Source organism: Sminthopsis crassicaudata, chromosome 2 (genome assembly GCF_048593235.1).
Source record: "Sminthopsis crassicaudata isolate SCR6 chromosome 2, ASM4859323v1, whole genome shotgun sequence".
Taxonomy (NCBI): Eukaryota; Metazoa; Chordata; class Mammalia; order Dasyuromorphia; family Dasyuridae; genus Sminthopsis; species Sminthopsis crassicaudata.
Genome location: NC_133618.1, coordinates 449,207,334 through 449,213,333, shown reverse-complemented (window position 1 = coordinate 449,213,333; position 6,000 = coordinate 449,207,334).

Below are 6,000 nucleotides of genomic sequence, written 5' to 3'. Positions count from 1 at the left end.
TGCATGATCAGAAAAAAAATAAAAAAGAAATGAGCAATCAGCAGTTGGTGATAAGATATAAAACTCAAGATAGAGATTAGGGTTGGATATATCAATCTGGGAATGTCAAATGGTATAATTGATATAGATGGGTGTGATATACTTTGGTATATTGGTATATTTGGTATATTGATATATTGGGATATTATCATTGACATAGATGTGTGTGTGTGTGTGTGTGTGTGTGTGTGTGTGTGAGAGAGAGAGAGAGAGAGAGAGAGAGAGAGAGAGAGAGAGAGAGAGAGAGAAAGAGAGAGAGAGAGACAGAGACAGAGAGAGAGACAGAGACAGACAGAGACAGACAGAGAGAGAGAGACAGAGAAGTATTACAGAGGGTAGAAAAGAGAACAGAGAGCAGGCCATCCTTACTAAAATGGAGAGTACACAAAAGATGATAATATTAAAATAAGACTGAAAAAAGAAGGTGAAAGATTATGGAAAATTTTAAGTCAGAGTAGGGATTTGTATTTTTTCCAGAGGCAGTCCAGAGAAACTGAAAGTTTTGGGGAAGAGATATGACATGGTCTTAAGTCATATGTATCTTATGTGTCTTATGAATATTAATTTGTCAGCTATGTGCATGATGGAGTAGAAAGGTGATACTAGAAGCAGGGAAACAAATTGGAAGGCTATTGCAATAGGGAGGGAGGAAATAAGCATTTACTAAGCACCTACTCTGTGCCAGGCACTGTACTTCACACAAATATTATCTCATTTGATCCTCACAAGAACACTGGGAGGTGGGTGCTATTGTTATCCCCATTTTACCAATAAGGAAACTGAGGCAGACTGGAAGTTAATGACTTGCTCAGGGTCACCTTACTTGTAAGCATCTGAGGCTGGATTTGAACTCGTTTCATCCACTGTACCCCTGCCCCCCAGCTGCCTTACATCTAGGAAACAGTCCAGGAGAGAAGGGATGAGGGTCTAAATTGGGTAGAGATTATGTGAGTGGAGAAAAGGAGACAGATGTGGAAGATGTGGAAGTAGAATCATCAAGACTTGTCAACTGATTGAACAGCTGCTTTCCCACTCTGACTGTAAGTTCTCAAAGAGCAAGCCCCATATCTCCTCTGTTTTGGTATTCTCAGCACCAAACCCAAGACCTTGCATTTTGTAGAAAGTTAGTAAATGTTTACTGAACTGAACTGAATTGATGATTTCTAGCACTGCCAGGCCTGAAGTCAGCAGCTGAGTGAGTCAATGGGAAGGGAGACAATTCTCTGTCCTCATTTGGATGACTTCAGCTCCTTCAGTCCAGAAGAACCTGTTCCAGGCAGCTGCTCCTTTGATTCAGATGGAAGCCCCCGGATCAAGCTCTATAAACAAATCAAGACGTGTGCATGTTTTCCCCCTATTGTAACAGCAAGAAACATAATGAAAATTTCCTTCAGAGGCAATTAATTGCATTCGAGAGGCGGGACAACTCTGACTTTAGCAAATGCATAATGGTAAGACCTTCACCCTCTGTGCAGGGCATTTATTAAACACAATGGGATGGCGTGATCTGTACCAATTATGGGGCTCCACTAGTCAGCAACATTTTTTTTTAATCCTGAGGTGATTTTAATGGCATGGTTAATGCCAGTCTAAATATCTAATGCTTTGTGAATAATTAGCTAGATGCCTCTCTGGGAAAAACTGTGGCTAGTAGACACATCCTAGTGCAGTGGGAAGAACTTTAGACCAGGAGTGAAGAGACCTGAGTTCAAATTCTGCCTCTGAAGCACTTACTATCTGTGTGACCTTGGGGAGGTTTCTGAAGCTCAGTTTTTTCATAAAAGAAGATAAGAATGTTCACCTTGCTCACTTCACAGAATTGTTGAAAGGAAATGTTCTATATTCTGACATTGTCACTTATCATTGTGTATCCTAGGGGGCATTAGTTTCCTGAGCTGTAAATTAAAGATGTGGGCAGTGGTAATGATTGCCATGGGAAGAAGTGAGAACAAAGCTGCAAGAGCTGTGACATCCTCTCTTAGTACATTGTTGGTGCAGTTGTGAACTGGTCCAGCTGTTCTGGAAAACAATTTGGAACTATTTGGGAAAATTCACCAAACTGTTCAAAACCTTTCACCCACTTGCCACTGCTGGGCATGTAACCCAGGAAAGTCAACAACAGACAAGAAGGTCCCATGTCTTATAGAATGCTTATAGCAGCATTCTCCCTTACAGGAAAGACCAGAAACAAGAGGAATGCTGATTAGGTGACCCAGTAGTCTCCAAACTTTTTTGATCACCCACTCCTATCAGTAAAAAATATTTGTCCATGCAATCCCCAATACGTTTATAAATTATGTACATATACTATTGAACTAATACTATGTTATGTTCATTATAAAACATGTAAAAATAGACATTCTATATGGACAATATTATGGAATAAAATATTTTATATTTTAAAAATAATCTACTAATGATAAAAATTTTACTCTTATTAAAATATTATGAATAAAGATAAGACATAAAAAGACCCAAACATTTTAAAAGGACAAGATAAAGATGAAATTAAAATATTTTAAAATTGTATATGTTAATGGTACAAAATATTGCTATCACAAAAATTGTCTGAATATTTTGATTATTATTAGTAACATTTAATAAATAATAAAAATGAATGTGGGCCAAGATGGCAGAGTAAAAGCAAAAAGTTTTCTGAGTTCTCCTTCCAAAAAACTTTAAGATAACCTCTAAAAATTAATTTTGGAATGATAGAAATAATCAAAGGAAGGATACAAAAATTTTCCAAACCAAGACAACTTAGAAAGTCAACAGGAAAAGTCTGTTTCACTGGGGTAAGAGTAGAATACAGTCTACCACAGGCCGGCAAGCTAACAGCAGATCTGAGGAATAATTGAATCAGCAGCTATTGTTTCCAGCCCATAAACAGTAAGATAGGTCAGAAAGAGATGACAGAAGTCCCTTTTGTAGCAATGGATGCAGGACTCTGTTACATTGCTCATACGTAGTTCTGGGTCTCAGTGCTAGGGTAAGGGAGAATACTCAGAACTAGTTATAGGAATCTGTAAGTTTTCAGTTCTTCCAAGATGGTATGATCTAAGAATAGGTGTGGTTACTGCTTTCCTGGTTCATGCTCTGGTTCATGAATGATTAAAAACACTTTTTTTCCACCTTGGAACTGTGATTAGGATCCCTTCTTTCCTACAACTACACACACTAATGTGCAAATGGAGGGGAAAATCGGGAATGGGTGTTGGACAATGAGTAAAATTTTACTGTCATTGGAATTGACTGAAAGAGGGAATACATACTTAGATCTGTATAGAGATCTATCTTATCCTACCGAGAAGTAGGAGATGAAAAGGATAAGAGAAGGTGGAGGGGCTGATATAAAGGAAGGTGAATTGGAGGAGGCAATCAATGGTCAGAAACAAAACACTTTTCAGGAGGAGTGGGGTAAAAGAAGAGAGAGAGAGAGAAGGATAAAAGGGGGAAATAATATGTAAAGAAATATACAGGTAGTAATCATAACTGTGAAAAAATTGTAGCAAGCTTATCTGATAAAATACTCATTCCTCAAATAAATAAGAATTTGAGTCAAACTTATAAGAATACAAGCCATTCCCCAATTGATAATTAGTCAAAGGATATGAACAGGCAATAACCAGATGAAGAAATCAAAGCTATTTATAGTTATAAGGACAAAATGCTCTAAATCACTATTGACTATAAAAAATGCAAATACCACCTCACACCTATAAAATGGGTTAATATTATAAAAAAGGAAAATGACAAATATTGGGTGAAAGGGAAAAACTCTTACTAAAGGCAGTTGGTGGAATTGTGAAGTGATTCATCCATTCTGGAAGACAATTTGCAACTGGGCCCCAAAGGTTATGAAGGTGTGTATATCCTTTGACTGAGCAATATCTCTAAGTTTGTATCCCAAAGATATTTTTTTTCCTGATGCAATGGGGTTAAGTGACTTGCCCAGGGTCACACAGCTAAGAAGTGTTAAGTGTCTGAGGTCAGGTTTGAACTCAGGTCCTCCTGACTTCAGGGCTGGTGTTCAACCACTTTGCCATCTAGCTGCCACCAAAGAGATTTTTTAAAAAGGAAAAGAATCTATGTGTACAAAAATAAATATAGCAGCTTTTTCTGATGGCAAAGAACTGAAAACTGGGGAGATTCCTATCAATTGGGGAATGGCTGGACAAACTGATTATGGTGGAATATTACTATGAGAAATGATAAGTGGGGTGCTTTCAGAAAAACCTGGGAAGACTTACAGGAACTGATACAAAGTGAAGTGAGCAGAACCAAGAGAACATTGTACATAGTAACAGCAATGTTGATCAACTGTTGATTTAGCTGTTCTCAACAATACAATGATCCGAGACAATTCCCCAAAAACTTGGGATGAAAGATTCTATTTATCATCAGAAAAAGAACTGATGGAATCTGAAGGCAGAAAGAATAAAGTATATTTCTTAAAATTTACTTTTCTTGTGGGGTTTTTTGGGGGGTCTGTGCTTCCTTTAATAACATTACTAATATGAAAAAAAGCTTCTGCATGACTACACATTTATTATTTATATCCTGATTTTACAAATGAGGGAAGTGAGACACAGAGAAGTTAAATGATTTTCTCAGTCACACAATAAGTCCCTGGGGCAGGATTTGAATTTAGATCTTCCTGAGTCTAAGTCCTGTGCTCTACTCTCTGTGCCACCTATCTAAACATATATTGAGAGTACATGACCAAAACATTTAGCTGACAGAGATGTATAATTAAAATGTTTAATTACTGAGCATCCATTTTGTTTCCATTTTTGCTCCACAATAGGTTTAACCTTCATCATCTTTTACTTAATGCCATTCTAATTAAAATCCCTAAGTCAAGTAGTTCCCTTCTCTAAACCAAATTCCACTCAGATGCCAAAATGATTTTCTAAAGCATAGAAAGGACAAAGTCATACCCTACTCAATAAATTCCTATTTCCTGTAAGGTCAAAAAAAATCCTGCTTGGCATTTAAAGTTCCTCACAAACGAATTCCAACTCATCTCTCCACTCATATGTTCAAAATATTTGTAGTGAAAGCAATATAATTGGACATATGTCATAATTTTTTGAAATGCTTGATTTAGAACTTTGTGAAATAAGGGCAGGTAGGTGGAGCATCCATCCTGGATTCAGGAGGATCAGAGTTCAAATCTGCCCCAAGATGTGTATTAGCTGTATCACCCTGGACAAATCACTCAACAACAAAAACTCAAAGGTTTGGTACTAAGTTAATTTTAACTGATAATTGATTTTAATGGCTATCATAGCTGAAAAAGATATTCCTAAAGATTCATAGACCCAGTAGAAGAAGTACATCATGGGCTAAATATGTTGTTAGTGGTGGTGGTCCTTTGATTACAAAATCATGGCACTCATTTTAAAATTTCACCTACCAATTATGCAAAAGTTTTATATATATTTATGTATATATATAAAAAATTCTGCAAGTTGTTGAATGTAAACTTGGAAAGAGAGCAGGACCTTTGTTCAAATCTTGGCCCTGGTTCAAGGGGAAGTCTCTAAATCTCATTTTTATATATATTAAAAATGAAGATAATAATTTATGTATTATATACTTCACAGAGTTAGGAGTAAAGTATTTTATATGTGTTAAAGTGCTATACAATCAGAGATATTATTACTTTATCATTATTTTCTTTGTTCAGTCATTCCAGCCATGTCTGACTCTTCATGACTCTATTTGGAGTTTTCTTGGCAATGATATTGGAGGAGTCTGCTATTTCCTTTTCTAGCTCATTTTAGAAATAAAACTGAGGCAAACAAAGTTAAGTAACTTGCCATAGATGGCACAGCTAGTGGGATGATGGATTTGAATTCAGGTCTTCCTGACTTCACAACTGATATTCTATCCACTGCACCACCTAGCTGCCATCTACTTTATTATTATTAACAATAAAAGATAAATTGGAACCAG